The sequence below is a fragment of the Sphaerodactylus townsendi genome, linkage group LG03 (genome assembly GCF_021028975.2).
Source record: "Sphaerodactylus townsendi isolate TG3544 linkage group LG03, MPM_Stown_v2.3, whole genome shotgun sequence".
NCBI classification, from domain to species: domain Eukaryota; kingdom Metazoa; phylum Chordata; class Lepidosauria; order Squamata; family Sphaerodactylidae; genus Sphaerodactylus; species Sphaerodactylus townsendi.
The window spans coordinates 19,665,033-19,687,804 of NC_059427.1; positions in this window are offsets into that span (position 1 = coordinate 19,665,033).

A 22,772-nucleotide genomic window follows, 5' to 3' on the forward strand; every position below is an offset into this window, starting at 1 on the left:
CCTTCTCTTGTCAGAGCTGACAGACTGCCCAACTCTGCTCTGCTCTCTGACAGCCTTCGATTAGCACTGAACTCCACTCTGAGTCCTGTAAGCCCACTGGCTCCCCCTAGCTTTTGCCAAACCTTACTGGACCTTTCTCAACCAATCAGGTCGGTTCTCTACTTGTGGAGCCTTTTCTCTTTTTTCTGGCTGTTGCTAAGGCCTTCTCCCTTTGGCCTGCTGTACGCCAGCCCTTCAGGGTGGGGCAAGTTCATTACAAACCCCATAAGGGAACTGTGTGTTTTTGAACCCCTTTTCCTGGCAGATCTGGTGGAACCATACAGGTTCTGCCTCCTCTGAATGACTCACTGGCATAAGGACATGGGTTTAGTTTAGCTACCCATTAATATCTTTTTATTGAGGCCGATCAGAATACTGGGCAAGCTTTCATGGTCACTCGAACTCTTCTTCTGATAGATGTTGAATAATTTTTATAAAAGTAGGAGGAGAAAAGGTAGTCTCTCATGCCAGCTGAGGTGGTGTTCTATGCTAACAGGTTTCAAGACTTGTTGAAGTGTTGGAGATGTTAGATTCTGGTACCTGCATTCTGGGAAGAAGTAAACAATGGAGGCAAATCTCAACTGGGAAAATTAAATCCTGAACACAAAAGAATGCACCTTGTGTTATTTTGATTGGCCTGAATACAAAGGTACTTCAGGGGTTTACTTTCTTGTTCTAGAGTTTGTGTTGACTGATATGGCTGTTTTTACCTTTTTATCAATGGATGACCCCAAGAGGACAAAATTTGCAAAATACTACTACTATTAATAAAACAAAAATCATGTATCCTAATTTATATCTGTACAGCCAAACGTGCACATGATTAAGTACAAAATTGAACTGAAATACAACTTTCCAGATTGCTCACCATGTCTTTTAACTATTGACAAGGAATTTTCAAGAACCACACTATATTAATCCACAGAAATCATATAGCCATGCCAGTTTAGAAGTTCAGCAATTTTTACTGAATATTTGTTGCATGGAAGTTACATTTGCCATATAAGAATACACAATAGAATGGTTGTCTGTCACAGACATAAGGACAGATGCAATTGAGGTACACACAAATTCAGCAAAGATATATCACACTGAAATCTAACAATTGAATTTTTAACTGTCAACACTTCAAAGGTTGTATTGTTAGCTAGCGATTAGTAGTGACGGACGGACGGACGGACGGACGGACGGGCGGGCGGGCGGGCGGGCGGGCGGGCGGGCGGGCGGAAGGAAGGAAGGAAGGAAGGAAGGAAGGAAGGAAGGAAGGAAGGACGGACGGACGGATGGAAGGACGGAAGGACGGAAGGACGGAAGGACGGAAGGACGGAAGGAAGGGTCAGTTGTTCCTTTGAGCAGTGGTTCTCAGCCAGAAGTACCACTGGTGGCATGCAGAAGTAGTCTAGATGAAATGCTAAGTTTTCCTTCGAGTTGCTAAGAATTTTGCTGTTCCTGTGGGTCAGATTAGATGTGTTTGCATCCTTGTGGTTTTAAAGGTGATGTGATAGCCTACAGAGCAGCATACTTTTCCAGCACGTCAAATAACCGGGGTGGGGGGATGACAGAAGAAGAACCCTCAGCCTGCTGTGCTCTGAACACGATCAGGATGAGACCCTCATGCATTTTTAATGACTTTAAGATGGGGATGCCATTATATCAAGTTTGGCCCTGAATCTCCATGTCCTCATGCAAGTGTGGTATGTTATTTTCTGTTAAGCCTGCCTGCCACAGATTATCTGTATGGGACAGTTTGACCTAATAACAGAGTGCCTGTAAAGATTCCTCTTGGGAAAAGCGGGCTTCTTGTCTTTGTCACAGTGAAATGCAGCCGGAAACCACACAACACCCCAGGAATGAGGAAATTGAAGTGGGGTCGCACTCATCACCACAAGACTGTGAGAATAATCTTCACAACAGGCTGTTGCCAAGTTCTGAAAAGAAGAAAAGCCTCTTTGGTTTCTGCAAAAAAAAAATTATCACCTAGACCACACTACGGAAAGATTACACATGGATGGACGATGAACGAATGGTGGATAGATGAGGGTGTTCCATTGCTGCGAAGCTTTGCTTCCAGCGTGGATTACTGGCATGGATGGACGATGGACGAATGGTGGATAGATGGGGGTGTTCCATTGCTGCGAAGCTTTGCTTCCAGCGTGGATTACTGGTGTGGATGGACGATGGATGAATGGTGGATGGATGGGGGTGTTCCATTGCTGCGAAGCTTTGCTCTGACACATTTTGAGTATTTTCTTTAAGGGTGGAGAGAGTTTCTAGTGGAAACATGAAGTAGCTGCCCCCTAGGGTTTTGCAGCGCAAAGGGCTGTGTGAACTAGTCCATTCCTTCCTATCCAAGGGATTTTTCCATCAGATAAGACTCCACAGCTCAAGTGGCAGAGTGGGGAATCGAACCCGGTCCTCCAGATTTGAGTGCACCTGCTGTTAACCATGCTGGCTCTTGCCAGAGCGTCTGGAGGATCCCTAGAGTGTCATGACTTTGCTCCACCGCCCCATTTTTGCTCCAACTGGATGGTTGAGGCTGGCTGGCAACATTAACCAAAGTTCCTCTTTTTGCTGTCAGCATCACCATGGAAACACGCGGAGTTCCTTTTAAGAATCTTTCCCCCCAATTTCCCCCCAAGTGCAGGGCTGATGGGAATTGTAGCAGTGGCAGGGCTGATGGGAATTGTAGTTCATGAACATCTGGGGGGCCATAGTTTGAAGACCCCTGTTAGATGAACTGGCTGGTATCCAGCAGGATAGTGTCTTCCATCCCCTTGGAACGAGAGATTCTCTCCTGCATCCAATTAAAGGACACGTTGAAAGGCTTTTTCTTGTGCAAAACTAAAGTTTCCTGTGCAAAACTAAACAGCAGTTCTCCTGAACTGATCTGTTAAACAGCCTTTAATCCTGATAGTAAAAAAAGAACGAGGAGTTGTGAGTTCAGTTCTGTGAACTATTAACCAGCCACCCAGACAGTACACTTGTAGAAACTTTTGTCTTTTGTGGAGATTGTGGTGGAACGGGCTTGCTTTGCCTGGCAGGCCCTATTCCGCTCCCAAGCCTCTCATAAGAACATAAGAACCAGCCTGCTGGATCAGACCAGAGTCCATCTAGTCCAGCTCTCTGCTACTCGCAGTGGCCCACCAGGTGCCTTTGGGAGCTCACCTGCAGGAGGTGAAAGCAATGGCCTTCTGCGGCTGCTGCTCCTGAGCACCTGGTCTGCTAAGGCATTTGCAATCTCAGATCAAGGAGGATCAAGATTGGTAGCCATAGATCGACTTCTCCATAAATCTGTCCAAGCCCTTTTTAAAGCTATTCAGGTTAGTGGACTTCACCACCTCCTGTGGCAGCATATTCCAAACACCAATCACACGTTGCGTGAAGAAATGTTTCCTTTTATTAGTCCTAATTCTTCCCCCCAGCATTTTCAATGAATGCCCCCTGGTTCTAGTATTGTGAGAATATAAGGGCATGACAATCTTTGCAGTTTTATTATCAACTCCTTCCCTAATTTTTTCCTAATTTTATTATCAACTCCTTTCCTAATTTTTGCCCCTATGTTCATCACTTTGCATTTTGCTACATTGAACTGCATTTGCCATTTCTTAGCCCACTCACCTAATTTATCAAGGTCCGCTTGGAGCTCTTCGCAATCTTCTCCCAGGGGTTGCCAACTTTTCCTGGGGAGGGCTAGCTTTCTCTCTGAGTAAACCACTGCCAGCACCTGACCGGGCTCCCCAGCTTCCTTTCCAACCATGAGGCCTAGCCTCAGTTTCCCCTGGGTTCCCTCTCGTGGGTACCTCAGGGTAGATTGAAGGTCCCCGGAGGAAAAGCTGCCTGACAGCTGCCAGCCTTCCTCCCCCCTCCTATTTAGAGAGCGCATCCAAGACGGTTGGGCATTCGTGGTACAGAAAACTATTCTCCTCCTCTAAGGTTTAAAAGTATTTATTAAAAACAAAATGGTTACTAGTATATTGTCGACTGGGCTTTCACGTCGATAATAGTGTTGTAGGGTTGGCCAAGGGAGCCAGATTTAGTAGTTTGCCTGATGTGGCTGGCATCTTCAGAGGATCCTCTGAAGATGCCAGCCACAGATGCAGGCGAAACGTCAGGAGAGAATGCTGCTAGAACATGGCCATACAGCCCGGAAACCACACAGCACCCAAGGTTACTAGTATATTTTAGCACTGCACCAGCTTGAGCAAGGGTTTCCAAAACAAAGGAGATGTAAACACACATCCTCTCTCCCTCTCGCTAAACAGACCCTTGCAGCTGTTGAAAATAGGGTAGGCCCTTAAAGCTTAGAAGGTTGCAATTCTCAAACAGTTCTCATTACCCTGGCAGGCCGAGTGAGCTCCCTGGATGAACACATGGTTCAAAAATGGCTGCTCTCTGCCCAGCCCCGGCGAGAGGTCTGTTGCCTTCAGGGACCCAGCAGAAAGGGCGATTTCCCACTGACGATTAATCCTGGGATAGTCTCCCGAAATGTCCAGGTTTCCTCGTGATCTCCCCACTGCCAAACCGTGGAACTCAGATCAGTCCTGTTTCTGGTGCGCCCCCCCCCCCCCGGCCTTATCCCTGGATTTTCCTGGACCTGTGTGTATGTGCATTGGGAGCTCATAGGAAATGGGGCTACACATTTGAGGGTCCATAACTTTGGCCCCATGAACCAAACTTCACCAAACCTGGGCGGTATCATCAGGAGGGTCTCCTAAAGATACTCTGAAATTTTGGTGCTGTTAGCTTAACAATTGCACCCCTGACAGCAGGCACCCTCCCCCAGCCCCCCCGGGCAGGCCTAGACGTCTTCCCTAGAACCATGCTGCAGTGAGGATGTTGGAATCTGGATGAAAAGGTGCCGATTCTTTTGAAACTTGGTTGTATCTTGATAACATTTTCAGTGGGAACATTTTCACTCAAAGAGATAAGAAGGAGACCCCGCCCCTCTCTTCCAAGCAATTTATTAGTTCCTTGGCCCCAACCTCTTTTGACCTGGTCAGGCTGGGTCAAGATATATTTTCCCCCTAGGTCAGGTAACTCTTCCTGACGTTCCTCTGGAATTTCTAAATCCTCCAAATCTATGATACCTGATTGGAGAAGGGGAGGAGAAAAAAAGGGGGAGGAGCTATTTTCCACAGAGATTATATTCCTTTTATTAAGCAGGCCAGAAAAAAAAAGTACAGGTGCGAAAACCCCACAACTACTGTGGAGTTAAATGCTAAAATTAATCACTGCATAATCATATTATGTCAAGAAATGGCTTTAAAAGCAAATGGGATTTCAGTTCGCTGTTTCACTGCCTTTTTGGGGTGGGGGAGGGATCAAGTTTACAGCCAGTTTATGGTGACCCCTGGTGGGTTTATTCAAGGCTAGGGATGTTCAGAGGTAGTTTGCCATTGCTTGCCTCTGCATCACGACCCTGGTGTTCCTTGGAGGTCTCCCATCCAAATACTCGACAGGGTCGACCCTGCTTAGCTTTGGAGAGCTGACAAGATCAGGCTCGTTGGGGTTATCCAAGTCAGAGCCTCAGCGCTGTCAGGGATTATCAAACGTCCAAGCTACCCACTGAAAAAACATCACCCAGACTTCCTCTGAGTCATCCCTCCAGAGAAATCTGATTTGCTTGTCATAGGACTGTGTATTTATACACACACACACACACACACACACACAAATCAATCTTCTCTTTCTCTACATCAGTTCTATCACAATCATGTGGTTATTATCTAAACCGATTTTTTCATAACTCAATAAGAGATAGTCAGTGTAAGTGCAAGTAAGCCAATAAGCACGTGCGTATCAGTTCCATCTGACAAAGCAAGATGAGGAGGCCTGCCTCGAAGGAAGAGCAGATCTGAGAGGCTTCTCTAGATCAGTGGTGGCGAACCTATGGTGGCGAACCTATCAGAGGTGGCACTCAGAGTCCTCTCTGTGGGCATGCACAAACAGAGTGCCCCCCCTCACATTTAGGCTGGCCCGGGCCGCTGGGCTCGATTATTAGCATTAAACCTAAGACCTAGTTTTGGGGAAGCAGTGTAGGTAACCCTGTTAAGCACTGTTAAACCCTACTGATTTTCATGTGAAGAACTAACACACGATCCTTTACCTGGGAGTAAGCTTGGTTGCTGGCAATGGGGCTTGCTTCTGAGTAAACCCTCCTAGGGTTGTGATTCACCTGTTGGAAGAGTTCCATGGTTGCTTCAAAGCAAAGCCACCGACTACCACCAAGCTTACTCCCGAAGAACACACATCTTGGAGCCAACCGTTTTTCTAAACTAAAACCTCAGTATTCAGGTTAAATTGCCGTGTTGGCACTTTGTGATACATAAGTGGGTTTTTGGGTTGCAATTTGGGCACTCAGTCTCGAAAAGGTTCGCCATCACTGGCCTAGATGTTGGAGGTCCTTTTCAGCATCCATTTGCTTACATATGCGAACATCCAACAGTTGCTCCGTATACTCCTTTCCTCTGAGGAATGCACTCTGGCCATGCAGGCAGCTACTTTCATTAATGGTGTTTTCATAGGAAGCAGTGCCCCTGATACTAGAAAAAACCTAAACAAAATAGAAAACTACCTCCTGGAGGACCCTGGCAAGCTTCTGCAGACTGCTTGTCATGTTTTACACGAGCATCCCACATTGGGGAAAAAAGGGAAAAGGAGTGACAGGATGCTGCCCACCATAGGCAGTTGATTGGGGCACTCTGGGGGGCTGGTTGCTATCGGCCCCATGAGTTCATGCCCCCCTTCAGTCAGGGTCCCCATCAAGGCAATTGGGGTCCCAAGATTGGCCAGCCAGGCCAGCCCTCCACCCCGCACCTCTCTCGCACCCAATATGCCTGTTGCAGGCAGGAGCCACTGTAAAGCCCAATACCCTCAAGCCCCCCAGGGCGGCACCTGCCCTGCGCCCTAAGGTTTTCAGACTGCCCACAACTATTGGGAGTTTACTCCTCAATCGGAGGACCTGGGTGGTTCATATTGATGGGGTCAGGATGGGCAGGTGGCACACCTTTTACCAGCCTGCGCCTCTTTTTCTCTGTCCCCTCACAATCCCATCGTTCCGGCCCACATAGGGAGTACTACTCTTGACAAGCTTGTAGATAACTGGGGCTTCTTACTCTGACCTAAATTGCAATCCTGCTGGTTTGGAAACTGGTTCCAACATAATGGAGGTTGTTGGTGCAGGAGGCCGGGCCATGCTCGCCCCGTGTTTTCAGGCAACAACCATCTCCATTGGGGATGTTACTATGAGCCACTCCTTCCTCAGTATGGAAGACTGTCCAATCTCCCTGCTGGGCCAGGACTTGCTCTCTAAATGTCATGCCACAATTGAATTTCGTGAGAATGACTTGCCACCTCCAAATTTGCTGAGAGGTGGCTGGTTTGCTCTTTCTAGAACAGTGATGGCAAACCTATGGCACGGGTGCCAGAGGTGGCACTCAGAGCCCTCTCTGTGGGCACGTGCAAACAGCATCCCCCCACCCCCCCACACACACATCTAGGCTGGCCTGGGCCACTGGGCTCGATTATTAGCATTAAACCTAAGACCTAGTTTTGGGGAGGCAGTGTAGGTAACCCTGTTAAGTGCTGTTAAACCCCACTGATTTTCATGTGAAGAACTAAAGTGCAATCCTTTACCTGGGAGTAAGCTTGGTTGCTGGCAACGGGGCTTGCTTCTGAGTAAACCCTCCTAGGGTCGTGATTCACCTGTTGGAAGAGTTGCACGGTTGCTTCAAAGCAAAGCCACCGACTACCACCAAGCTTACTCCCGAATAACACATGCCTCGGAGCCAACCGTTTTTCTAAACTAAAACCTCAATATTCAGGTTAAATTGCTGTGATGGCACTTTGTGATACATAAGTGGGTTTTTGGGTTGCAATTTGGGCACTCGGTCTCGAAAAGGTTCGCCATCACTGTTCTAGAAGCTCTGCTCAAGGAGGGCCTCACCCCCTCCAGAACAGGGGCTTGTGGGTTAGAACAACCTATTGCAAAACAGGATATCAATTCTGTCCACATTCCATATTTGGAATTCCCTGAAGCCTAGCGCTCAGCCCATTTGGATCAAGCAGTATTTTCTTTGCTACAGAGTGCAGCTAAATTTGGCTCAAACAGCTGCTCAGTCCTTTCAGTTTCAGTTTTCCGTACACCAGAAGGTATATCAGCCGAGACTAGCATCACAGAACAGCATCCTGAACTTCAACTCACGGTCACAGCTATCACAAGCGAGTGAGTATTATGCTTTCTTCAGCAAGACGCTGAGAAAATTCTAATTGTTACTGAGCACAAACATTGGCTCTGGAGTATTTGTGTCTTGCTTAGATGGCTTAACTTGATTTATTATTTTTCTGGCGTTCTAGAAATGTTGTTAATTTGGGATTGGGCTTTCTAAAACAGTTTTCTAAAACATGTGCTCATAAGATATGAAACATGTTGCCTGTTTTGTCGAAATGAGATTAAAATGAGTTATTGACATAACTGAATACATGACAAAATTTATAAATGTGGTTTATAAATGCGATAAATAAATAAATAAATAAATTTTAAAAAACCAAATTCTTTAAGGGCAATCCTTCCTAGCAAGAATGAACTCTTTCCTGCATGCACAGCTTACTTACTACAGACATTCTCAGGGGTCGAACTGCATGGCTTAGAAATGTTTTCTGGGAAATCATTCCACACCCCTCCCTTCTCTTTTGAAGTTGGCTTCTGCTTCTTGCAATAGGTTGCTCTAACCCACAAGCCCTATTCCACCCCCTTCCCTCTCCCAGGGGTTCCCAGCTCTTCCTGAGGAACCTCTTTCTCTCTGGCCCCTTCCGCACACGCAAAATAATGCGTTTTCAAACCACTTTCACAACTGTTTGCAAGTGGATTTTGCTATTGGCCACAGGGGAGGGTACCCCCCCCCGTCCCCCGAGGGACACTTTAACTACTGTTGGGTCCAGGGAACTCTTTACTTGCTTGGTAGGTTATTTATTTTGGCACTCTGTTCATTTTATGATAAATCGTGATTTACCATGATGCTTGGCCACTTAAAAGCTCTGTATTCCTGTATGTGAGAATGTTATGCTAATCTGTGTCTCGAATCCTGGATTAATTAATGTGAAATATTTGCAGAATATACAGTATGGATTGCGAATTCTAGTTCACAATGGATGATGTTCTGGTTTATTTTTTTACTTTAAACAGAAGAAGAAGAGTTTGGATTTATATCCCCCCTTTCTCTCCTGCAGGAGACTCAAAGGGGCTTACAATCTCCTTGCCCTTCCCCCCTCACAACAAACACCCTGTGAGGTGGGTGGGGCTGAAAGCTGTGACTAGCCCAAGGTCACCCAGGAATAAAAAGGGAGTGTTAATGACTGATTTTAGGTATTTATGGGGCTAAAGGATTACAAAGCATTTTGTATAAGTGAAAGGTTAAAGGTACTAACTACTAATGCTTACTCAATTTTTTAAAAAGTCATGACCTGTGTATCCTGGCAGTAGCCTTGATATCTAGCTCTTGAATATGCCTATGCAGTAGGAATGGTCCATTGGATCCATGTTTTAATGAATTTGTGTCTTAATCTAAAGTGCAAATTATTTTGAGTATTGAATGTATTAGCCCTTCAGAATATAGTTAACAAACAGTGGTGATGGTGAATCTTCACTAAACTGTAGTGACCACTCATGATTTCACAGTTGGCATAAAGTCCTGTTGTTTCCTATGTGGCTGGTTAGCAAAGGTAGAAAACGGGATAATTCTCCCTGTTGGGCTGTTTTAAAAACATGTTTTAGAAATATGGTAAAGTTCCTTGTTTAAGGAAAGTATCCTTCTTTTGATTTCTACAAACAAAATTAAGTATTTGAAAGTATTAAGTATTTGACAGGCAGTCAATTAGAGGAGAAGTAGTTGTTTCTGTTGGCAGTAGATGATAGGACTTGCTAGAATGAGTTTAAATTATGGACAGAAAGATACCAGCTGGAAATTAGGAACTTTTTTTTACAGTAAGAGCTTTTTACAGTAACAGAGAAATTTTTAATGCCCCACCCCGGAATGCCCGGCCACACCCCCATCGTGCCCCGCCCAGCCCCATTGGTGCTACGCCACTGTTTGAATCCCACCACCATGGGAACCTGTTACTAAAATTTTTGGATCCCACCACTGATGGCAACCCTACAGAAGAAGGATCCAGCCTGCTTGCTAATAGTTGGGACAACCAAGCCCTTCCCCACCAAAACCTCCCCCAAATGTAAAGCTTTCCTGAGTGTGTGTTTGTGGGTATGCGTGTGTGATGGATTTGCTTACCTTGAAGGGTTGGTGGGTGTATTTTCAGGACTAGTAAAACAGGCCTTGGCAACAGCCAGAAAATGTGTAAGCACACTTCAGTTCGCCTATAGCCTCAGGTAGGGGGAGCTAGAAGCACTGGTGATTTAAACAGGAGAAAGCCTGTCTGAGATATTCTACACACTTGAAATCTGAATCGTTTGGAGCTTGATCTGAAGGGAAGTCTGACTTTGTCAGCAAGAGCTCTTTGAGCAGTGAAGAGCTTTGTTAAGCTTAAGTGGATCTAAGTCTGTGGAAGGTGACCCGCAGCTTAGCATCCAGGCAGAGTGTATCTGTCAGTACATAGTTCCATCCAATCTGGGAGTGAAGTCCAGAGGGGTAGTGAAACCCAAATGGGGACTAGTGAGAGAGGAAGGCTAGGGAGTCAAGAGTCCTCTAAGCTCCAGCTGGTAGTGTGGGACAGTGGGTGTACTACCCTGTTTCCCCGAATATAAGACATCCCCGAAAAATAAGACATAGTAGAGGTTTTGCTGAAGTGCGAAATATAAGGCATCCCCCAAAAGTAAGACATAGCAAAGTTTTTGTTTGGAAGCATGCCCGACGAACAGAACACAGAAAAATAAGACATCCCCTGAAAATAAGACATAGCGCATCTTTGGGAGCAAAAATTAATATAAGACACTGTCTTATATTCGGGGAAACACGGTAGTGAGAGAGGAAGGCTAGGGAGCCAAGAGTCCTCTAAGCTCCAGCTGGTAGTGTGGGACAGTGGGTGTACTAGTAGCTAAAAAGCTGAAGACTTTAGTGAGAGGGAAGAGGGCACCTGTGTGTGACCAAGTGTGTGTGGGCACCTGTGTGTGACCAAGTGTGTGTGTCAGTGAAACAGTTTGATAAATCTGTCAAGAAATAAGCTCTTTACCTTCTGTAACCAACAAGCGATCAAACCTCTCTTAATAATCGAGAAGCCTACATTTCTAGTCAAATAAACTTTAAAGTTCTGTTTCACATTACCATAAGTTCCGGTCTAATTTCTGTGTGCCTACAAAGGGTGGTGTCTGTCTGCATATAAGCCAAAAAAAATGGAGTTTCCTTCCATTTTTGTCAGAGGCTCTGTTGATGTTACTCCTTCAGTCAAAGGGCAGTGTAGAAGAGGGTGTGTGTGGTGGGCCAGTGACCAATACATCAGATTGGTGGCCCAGGGCTCGGCAGTGAACAGTGACCGGTGAAGAGTTGAAAATAAAATAATGTTTTTGGTGGCAGCATTTTGGTGAGAGCCAGCCCGGTCGTGATAGCGTGCATCTCAGAGCCTTCTAAAACAAATCAGTGAATGAGTAGATGTAAAGACAGTACTCTGTGTGGATGTGTTTCATAGAATCATCGAGTTGCAAGAGACCACAAGGGCCATCAAGTCCAACTCCCTGCCATGCAGGAACATACAATCAAAGCACTCCTGACAGATGGCCATCTAGCCTCTCTTTAAAAACCTCCAAAGAAGGAGACTCCACCACTCTCCAAGGAAGCGCATTCCACTGTCGGACAGCCCCGACAGTCAGGAAGTTCTACCTAATGGTTGTGGTGGGTTTTCCGGGCTGTGTGGCCATGGTCTGGTGGATTTTGTTCCTAATGTTTCGCCTGCATCTGTGGCTGGCATCTTCAGAGGTGTATCACACAGGGAAGTCTGTTACACACTGTGCCACACAGCCTGGAAAACCCACCACAACCAGTTGAATCCGGCTGTGAAAGCCTTCGACAATACATTCTTCCTAATGTTTTGGTGGAATCTCTTTTCCTGCACCTTGAATCCATTGCTCCATATCCTAGTCTCTGAGGCAGCAGAAAACAAGCTTGTTCCCTCTTCTACATGGCATCCCTTCAAATATTTAAACATAGCTATTATGTCCCCCCTTAATTTTCGCATCTCCAGACTAAACCATCCCCAACTCCCTAAGCCTCTCTTCATAGGACATGGATTCCAGATCTTTTACCATTTTGATTGCCCTCCTCTGGACACATTCCAGCTTGTCAATATCCTTCTTAAATTGTGGTGTCCAGAATTGAACACAGTACTCTATTTGAGATCTGACCAATGCAGAGTACAGTGGTACAATTACTTCTCTCGATCTAGATGCTATACTCTTATTGGTGCATTCCAGAATTGCATTGGCTTTCTTGGCTGCCATATGAAACTGCTGACTCATGTTCAGTTTGTGGTCTATTGAGACACCCAGATCCCTTTCACATGTAGTGTTGTGAAGCCAGGTGTCACCCATCTTATATCTCTGCATTTCATTTTTTTTCTGCCTAAGTGTAGAATCTTACATTTATCTATGTTGAAATTCATTTTGTTTGTTCTGGCCCTGCTCTCTAATCAGTCCAGATTATTTTGAATCCTGCCCCTGACCACCAGGGTATTAGCTACCCTTCCTAATTTGGTATCATCTGCAAATTTGATTAACATGCCCTCTATTTCATTATCCAAGTCATTGATAAAAATATTGAGTAGCACTGGGCCCAGGACAGAACCCTGTGGCACTCCACTACTCACTTCTCTCCAGGATGAAAATGAGCCATTGATGAGCACTCTTTGTGTTCGGCCAGTCAGCCAATTAAAAATCCATCCAACAGTTGCATTGTCTAGTCCGCATCTTTCCAGCTTACTCATATGAATATCATGGGGCACCTTATCAAAGGCCTTACTGAAATCAAGGTATGCTACGTCCACAGGTATGCTAACCCTTTGTCTACCAAGCTTGTCATTATCAAAAATGAGATAAGATTGTTTTTGAGAAACCCATGTTGATTTTGAGTGATCACATTATTCTCTTCCAAGTGCTTACAGTCTCCTCAGTGATCTGCTCTAGAATCTTACCTGGTATTGATGTTAGGGTTTTTAAAATTGTTTTCAACATCTCTCGCAAGCCTGAGGTAATTTTGATCTAGTAGTGTCATTTGCTCCAACGTGGATTAAAAGGAAGGGATAATGGTCAGTGGGCTTGACAAGTCTATTTATTCGTTGACATTTTCTGCCCATTTTATCATATTTGGTTTAATTCAGGGATCTGCAACCTGCGGCTCTCCAGATGTTCATGCACTACAATTCCCATCAGCCCCTGTCAGCATGGCCAATTTGCCATGCTGGCAGGGGCTTATGGGAATTGTAGTCCACCAACATCTGGAGAGCCGCAGGTTGCAGACCCCTGGTTCAATTAATTCCATTTCTGTTTTTTGTTGCAATAGGCATTGATAAAATTTGCTTATAAGTTTGCAGTTTTGCAGTGGAAGAAAGATCTCCACAGAATTGAAGTGTTTAGAAGACAAGTCTCTCCACTCTGTCTCTGGTGTAAAGGAATTCTGGTCCAGCTCAGATAGCTGCCAGGATTCTAGTGACTCTCCTCAAGCGAAGGAAGCTTGTGAGAGGAAGGAAGGCACTGGCTTTTTGGTGCAGAGCAAAGCGCCGGACAGAGGCTTGTCAGTAGACACTGACCAGATTCAGGCAGTTTGCAGGGATACCCAGGGGCTTGCTATTTTCCTTCCCTTTGCATGACAAGCAACATCTGGCCCACAACCCCCACACACAAGCAGACGCCCTGTTGTGTTGCACCACGTGTTTGAATTCTTGCTGCAGTGTCTTGATTTTGATGCGGCATTCAACAGTAGTTCTGCTGTGACCCCCAACTCCTCATTTCCGCAGCCCCCTTCCCTAACACATGCATTATGTTCCCGAGGCTCTTGGTAAGGGCCTGCTGAACCTCACACTTGCCCCAGATCCCAAGCAGGTCTGTGGTTTCTGCCACCTTCCAGGCGACACCTCTCCCCAGTCCCTTGGCAGTGCTCTTGTCAGAGACCCCAGCAACAGCGTCACCACCTGTGCCAGCCATTGTCATCCAGCCAGTTGCTCAAAACCACACAGTAGTTGCTGCCAACACCTCCTTAACACTGCTGAATTCAAACTGGCTATTTCCCACCCAAGGACCGTTACGGGGTGTCGCCACCCCCACAAAAAGGCTGTGTTTCCAATTGGTCGACCCACAGCAATATAACCATGCTGTGATATTAAGTTTTATTTTTCTTGCTTTAAAACCATAATGGCAACAGCCAGTTGGAAAAAAGCACTCCTCTGGGTGTAGGTAGCAACACGGTCACTTAAAGGTCAAAAGTATTAACAAAAGCTAAGTTAAGAGTATGAGTCACTCCCAGCAACCTGGAGGTCTCATTTGAGTCAATAGCATGTTTGATTGCCACACCTGGACATAGAAACTGTTAAAGACAAAGAATATTGAAGGTCACCCTGCCAGCAAATATTGTATTGCCTGTCTCCTATGGAAACTAGATCAGCAGAAAATACTTACTGCTCTGCATTAATCCCCTCCTTTGTTATGGTTCTCCTAAAACCCCTACCTCTCCCAGGTCCAAAGGTCTCAGCTAAAATTTGAATATCTTGGGCAGTGACCCTACAAGGTTAATCTGCATGGGAGCATTTGCAGCCTCCCTCATTCAGCTTGATAATGTAATTTAGCCCTATTGTCACGGGGTTAGCAGCAGGTGAGCTGACTCATCGAAGTCAGCACCCCAAATCCAGCACAGATGCTACAGAAGTAAAACTTTCTGTGATTGGTTCCCGTTCCCGCCAAGGGACGATCTACCCTATAAAAGTTCAGTTCACCTGGAGCACATTGCTCATTGCCACATGTTCCTCTCTTGGTCTTGTTGGTGTTGAGACACGAATTCGTCCTTCATTAGGGTCTCTGTGCTGGCGTGGATTCCCTGCCTTCTACTTCTACTCTTCTAAGAATCGTTAGGTAACGTATTACCCTGAAAACCCCCCTCCATTTCTATCCTCCCATCTATATTTTAACACCTTTCTATATCTCAGGAACTTGAATGTATGTGCTCTTGTGCCTTACTGTGTGTTTGTATTTTTGAACAAATTTATATAAAACGTTTAAATTCAATTTGGACTCCTGCTTCTCTGTGGAATATTCTTTGCCAGAATCCCTTCCCCGTAGACATAGTCCCAAAGATCCCCACGGCCAACCTCTCGCAGCCAACGTGAGTTGTTTTTATTCCCCTGTGCTACTTAAAGTTCTAAATGTGTGCTGTTACACTCTTAGCAGCTGGTGGAGAATCCCTTTCCTAAATCCCCTTCCCCTGTTAAGGCCGTAACAGCAAGTGGGGGGAAATGAAGCCCCCCTTTTCCCAGTTCTGGATAGGGCCCAGTGCAGACCTCAACATGGCAAGTGGCACCAAAAAACAATGGGGCACACCATCACCACACATTCAGTGGTGGGATTCAAATAATTTAACAAGTGGTTGTTTACAAGCACCATTTTAACAACCGGTTCTGTTGAAGTGGTGCAAATCTGCTGAATCCCACCACTGCTCACATTCCCACTCACATTCTCATATGTTTGTGGAAAATGAGAGACCAGCCCCCCCTTGTGATATGCCCACTAACATTTGGCCCAAAGAACACATCTCCCTAGCTATGCATTCTGAGCAACAGTACATGTATAGAAAAGAAAACGGGGACATTTTGGAACTTCACTCTTGATAAGCCAGGCAAAATGGTGGTTGATACCATGAGCAGAAAATGTGCTTGGGGGAATGTTTCAGGAGAGGTGGCTGCAATGGCTGGCAGCTCAGCAGAACATGATGTCAGGAGGGAAGATGAGAGGGGCGGGTGGCAGGGCAGGGATATCAAGGGACTGGGTGGGGAAAGTAAACCGGTTCTGCTTCCATGGTGTTTGCACAGTCACAGGTACAGCTTGAGAATTTTGAAAAGAATTACTAAATTGGCAATTTTTGAATAGCCCAGGATGAGTTAAATATTGCGGGGGCAAACCTGGGGCAACCCCACTTTAGGACCAAGAATTGTGCGAACATCTTGCACAAACCGGGATATTTCACTTGCTCAACCTGGGATTTTTGGACCATGGAGCGACCTTGCTGCTGCCATTCCTCCTCTGTAGCTGTACAAAGAATGGGGAAACCACAAGATTCTGTCCCTCTGTGACTCTGTGAGCTGAGACTCAAGGCAAACCTTCATGCCAGAGTTAGTCCCTGGTGGGAGTGGCGGGAATGCCCTCCCACTCCCACTCACATTGCCCACTGCCATTCTGTAAAGCAGCAGTGGGATGATTTTAAAAAACAACAACCCTGCAATGCCAGCTGCAGAGACACATCACCTCTATATTTTTTTAAAGGAAGTGTAGGGTAGCTCTGAATCACCAGAATGTTGATGGTTTTATGTTTCTTTGGGGTTTTGTACCACTTCTGTGATGCCACATTCAGTGTTGTGCCTCCTCTATCCCCACCCACAGACTTCTTACTAGTTGCTGGAAACCAACAAAAGAAGTTGTTACAAAAAAAATTAAAAGTCTGTTTCTTCTTTTAATAGGAGGAGGACAAAATTCGAAGGGAGGGGGAAAATTGTTGGAATAAGCGACTTCTGCATGCCTGGACACTGGGGGGTGCTGTGTATCTCACTCTGTGATGTTGCCTCTCTTGTTTCCCCTCCTTGTCTGGGCCAGGAGACCAGCCCACCTAACTTTCTTTCTTCCCCATGCCTAGCCTCTACTTCTGCTCTAGCTTCTTTGACCCGAGCGCATGGTCAATGGCAGCCTGCTCAGTGGGGCTCTCTTTGCCACTGCAGCATCCTCTCACCTCCACACACGTGATGGCATGCTAGTTGCGCCCACTTGTCGAGAGGGGAAAGTAATCTCTTTAGACTAGGGTTCTTTCTATCTACCTTTTCTTGGAACAAAGTTGTGAACTGAAGATGATTGAATAAATGTAAGTTTTACCTTTTACATTTATGTCTCTGGAGAAGTTTCTATGGACTGCATTCACACACACTACTGGGCACATCCATGACTCTAAACGAAATCTAACATGGTAGCAGAGATTGATGGTTATTTTTGAAGCCCAGTTGTTTTAAAGTTGAAGCAATTTTTTTTCCTTGCATGGCTTAGCAGCCATTGCCTTCATTCTTGTGTTTTCTTGCTCACCTGGCTCTAACAGGCCAGCGAGTAACAAAAGGTTGCATAGCCTGAAGGCTTGTTTCCTCTTTTTTGTGTGTGTGACTAATTGAGATTGCAGAGAAAGGCTTTTGCATTAAAAATGGCTCAGCGTAAGGCAATTCTTGAGAAGCTTACAAGCCTGAATTTTAACTCATGGCTCTACAGGATTCAATCCCAAGTAAAGGAAGAGGGCATAGGTTTTGTTTTAACTACACCAAAATCAAACAGTGGAAATGAAGAGACTAGATGGCAAAGAGCAGATGAAAAGGCCATGAATGTAATTGTTAAAAATTTCCACAAACTCACAACTGGTGTATGTTAAAGCGACAAGATTCTGCCAAAGACATGCCAGAAGCATTAAAAAGGGTCTTTGGAGAGCAAGACAGGGTTAGCAAAGTGAGTTGACCAAACAACTACTGTCAATCAAATTACAAGAAAATGGAGATGTCACATTTGCCATATAGAGAAATTGCTGAATCTGATTGGATAAGTTAGCAACCATCGGCACAGTTCTGAAAGGGAAGAACTGAAAAATTGACTGCTTTTAAGCTCATTGTCAGAGAAATATTCAGCTTTTGTTCCCTACTGTAAATGGCAAAAGATCAGACATTTGAGGAAATTCTAGGACTAACGAAATCTTGAATTTCGCAAGCAGCAAGAGTATCTCTCTGAGAGCAGAGGGAAGAATGGCTCAAGTTATATTGCCCAAGAAGCCAGAGGCAAGGGGGCGGGAACTAAATCATTTGGATACACAGAAAATCCAATCCCTCAGCACAGGAGCCCACCCATCTAGTCAAGTGTAATAAACCTGGTCACCTCCCAGAGGGAGTGTAGTTTAATAAGAATGTTGAGACTGGCAGCAAGTCATCTCACACTGCTTATTCACACAAACAAAGGGATTTTTTTACTCTTAAAAAATTCTGCTCAACTTTTGCACAACCCACAGGATACAAACTAACGAAAAATATAAGCCTTGGATTATTGACAGGGTGGTGCTTCTAGGCACATGGCTTCAGATGTTGCTTTGTTACACAAATGAATTAGACAGAGATGCTGGATGCAATGTGTATTTAGCCACGGAAAAACAGAGTCCCAGTGACGAAAGGGCAAAGTTACTTCTACATTGCCAATCAAATAGAATGATAATGGAACTGAGATTGTGGCAGAAAATGTCCTGCACATTGCAGATCTTATGGCTAATCTGATCAGCCAGCCCCTACACTATCAGAAAAAGGATTTGCTGTTCACTTTGAGAATAATGTGTGCAATTCATCTCGCTGATGGTGAGCTATATATTCCACAGTAATGCAAATCTCTAAGAAATTGAGTCTTTGAACTGGACTGTGAGGAACCACAAGCCTGCACAGCCAAGATAACCTCTACCCAGCAGTCTTTGGAGCTCTGGCATAGGAGGTTTGCCCACCGTGATAAAGAAGCTGAAGCTGAAAAGCAAGGACTTGGTAACAGGTATTTCTATAAAAGACTGTCCCAATGATAACCAATTGTGTGACTGTTGTTTAAGAGGAAAGGGAACTAGGCCTTCATTCCCAAAGCAAAGCCAAAGATGCTCTAAGCAGCCTCTTGACTTAATTCACTCTGATCTATGTGGACCAATCAAACCAGCATCAACTGGTAAGAACACCTATCTGTTGTTTTTCATTGATGACTTCTCGAGATACACTGTGTGTTATTTGCTAAAAGAAAAGTCTCAGACTGAACGGAAACTAAGAGACTATGTTGCTATGGTATCTAATAAGTTTAATAGGAAACCCAAGTGTATCCAATCAGACAGAGGAGGAGAATACAATTCCATATCTACAAACAATTTCTTGAGGGAACATGGGATCCAACACAGACTTACTGTAGCCCATTCGCCAGAACAAAATGGAATTGCAGAAAGAAGAAATCGTTATATAATGGACATGATTCGGTGCATGCTCACTGATCCAGGCCTTCCTCAAGAAGCACCGGGGAGTGCTGCTAATGACTGCAGTTTACCTACAAAATAGATTGCCAACCAAAGCCACAGAAGCAACTCCATATGAGTTATGGCATGGCAGGAAACCAAATGTAGAACACATCAAAGTCTTTGGATGTAAAGCTTATGTTCACATACCAAAAGAAAAGAGATCCAAGCTGGACCCTACTATGCAAGCAGGTATATTTTTGGGCTATTCTCCAGAAAGTAAAGGATACAGGATTTTTGATCCAGAAATCCAAACGCAACAATATATGCAGAGCTGTGCAGCCTGATCGAGCGACCCAGAGATGGCAAGCCTGACAAGAGGATGGATGACCATTCAGAGGGAGATATGAGCAATAGCGACTAGGCTGATCCCACATCACCCAGAGTCCCAGGGATGACATCACCGTGCAGATGCCAGGAAATGCTCAACCCAAGAGGGAGCAGCTGGTGGAAATCCCAGACCTGACAGCAGTGAGGCAGAGGAGTCACAGATCACCAAGGAGGCAGACACAGACCTTTGGCCCTCAGGTGCTCATCAAGGCTCCAACAAGGGAGTTCCAGCTGAGAAACTTAATTACCTTGCAAGGGCGCCACACTGCATGAACCAGCTTCATTGGTCTGAGCTACAGTAATGCCTGAACTAGAAGCAGCAAAGAAGTGGAAAGAGGCAGCACAAGAAGAAATCGCTGCACTACATAAGAACCAAACATGGACTCCACTGAACTACCTAAGGGTAAAAAAAACGTCTACAAATGGGTTTTTAAAGCCAAACAAGATGCGGAAGGTCAGATTGAGAGATATATAAGGCCAGACTTGTTGCTAAAGCACTTCTCTGCTAGATCTACTGAACAGATTATGACCAGACTTTTGCACCTGTTGTAAAATATTCTACAATTAGAATGCTCTTAAGCTATCAAGGCATCCAGAAAACTACGAAACTGAGCATTTGGACGTTAAAACCTATTTTTGCATTAATAAATTGAACAGGAGCTTTATATGAAGCAACTACCAGGGTTCATAGATGAAAAGAATAAACATTTAGTCTGTAAACTTCAGAAAGGACTTTATGGATTGAAACAAGCAGCTAAAGCTTGGTCAGATAAGTTAGCCAAGATGCTACTACAGTCAGGACTTCAAACAAGGCAATGCAGACCCCACCCTTATATAGGCACAGAAATGGGAGACGGACATTTATCCTGACATATGTTGGATGACTTGATTATTTGCCATGAAAAATGAAACTGACTGTGCTGATTTATATCCCAACTTCAACAAGGAAGTAGAAGTCAAGCACCTGGGAGACGCTTTCGGCTTCTACTTCAGGGATCCAAATCGAACGTGAACCAGATGGAAGCTATTCTCTTAGCCAGAAGCAGAAAATATTGGAACTGCTGGTACAGAGTCTGAACCTTGAAGGTGTCAATCCAATGCCTACCCCAATGAGTTCGGATTTCTACAGACAAGTATCACCTGATGACTTGCTACCTGACAACAATGATTACAGGACTGCATTAGGAAAGCTTTTGTAATTTAAGCAATGACAACCAGACCTGACATTGCTACATGCCGTGGGAGTATATTAACCAGAAGGGTTAAAGTACACCCACCACAAGAGGACTGGACTGTTGTTAAACGAAAGTGGTGAGGTACTTTGGTAGGTACTTTAGACTTTAAACTGAAACTGCCAGCAACCAAAGATCCTACACTATTGGGATAAGCTGATGCAGATTGGGCTGGAGAAAGAACAGATCTAAGATCTACCAGTGGCTATGTGTTTTTCTATGGGAAAAGTGCTGTAAGTTACGCGAGTCGTGAACAAAGTAGTTGTTGCTCACTCATCTACTGAATCAGAATTAGTATCAATAGTTCTGAGGCATGTAGAGAATTACAATGGCTTTTAATGGTTATATAGAAGATTTTGGTATTGATGAACCTTTACCCGTACAAATGCTAGAAGATAACCAGAGTTGTATATATTTTTCTCTTTCAGAAAAGAATAGTACACGCATTTCAAACACATTGGAATTAAGGATCAACATGTAAGACTCTTTACAGGCAGAAGGAACTGTGAAAACTTCACTACTGTCCTACTGATATGATGACAGCAGACATCTTGACCAAACCACTGCCAAGAGACAAGTTCCATACCATGACAAACTGAACATTGTATACCTGGAAAGCATGCAGTGCTCTAGAGGGAGTGTTGGAATAAGCTTAATTTCTGCATGCCTGGACACTGGGGGGTGCTGTGCATATCACTCTGTGATGTTGCCTCTCTTGTTTCCCCTCCTTGTCTGGGCCAGGAGACCCGCCTAATTAACTCTCCCTTTCTTCCTCATGCTAGCCTCACACTTGCTCTAGCCTTTGACCCCGAAACGCATGGTCAACGGCAGCCTGCTCAGTGGGGCCTTTGCCACTGCAGCATCCTCTCACCTCCAATAACACACCTGATGGCGCGTAAGCACAGCCCACTCTGTCATAGGGAAAGTAATCTCTTTAAGGTCCTAGGGTTCTTTCTATCTACCTTTTCTGCGAACAAAGTTGTGAACTGAAGATGCTTGAATAAATGTAAGTTTTACCTTTTACATTTATGTCTCTGGAGAAGTTTCTATGGACTGCATTCACACACACTACTGGGCACATCCATGACTCTAAACGAAATCTAACAAAAATCAATTGAAGGGACCGTCTAGTTTTCCTAATGCCATACCCAGGCAAATGTCTTTCCATTTTATTGTCAAAGGCTTTCATAATTTTACGTACCGGTAATGGAACATCAATCTCTTCTAGTGGTTATGCATGTAGAATAGAAGTTAGAGCACCCAGTTCAGGTTGTCATCATCATTATTGTGTTGACAGAAGCTCTAACAGCCTTCTAGGAATCAACAGGAACTCTGTGGTCAGAACTTCCTGTAAGTAGATGAGGTCTTATTTTTCTTCTCAATTTTTCTCCCCGGAATGATTGTCCCCACCTTTTGGCCCCAGTTTGGCCCCAGAAATTTAAGCATTAATGGGCAAGGGTTGGTTGGAGGTCAAGAACAATCTTGATTGTCATGCATCTGAATTTTGCACGCATAGCCTTCTTCTGTAGGTTATGTGAAATTATGTAGAAGAGCGATCCACTGAGTATGGCTTTTTAAATGAATGTGATGCTGCAGCACTTAAGTGTGTGTATATGAGTGTCATGCCCCCACAGAGCCTTTGCTTATTTCCCCTTTAAGATTTAGTTCACCAATAGTTAGTATGGGTTTTGCTTATTGTTAAGTCTTCCTTGGGAGGGTATTTTAGTTAGTCCCTGCCCCTTTAAGACTTTTCCCAGTAGGCAATTTCCTCTCCTTACCCAGCATCCCCTGTTCTTAGTTAGTCAGTCAGTCTCAAAGAGGTGTCAAGGGAAGCTGGGGTCCCTTAATATTCGCGATGTTCACGGGTCTACATGGTGATCCAAAGAGGATTCATATATGTCCCCGTGATGGTTTTAAAGAGAGC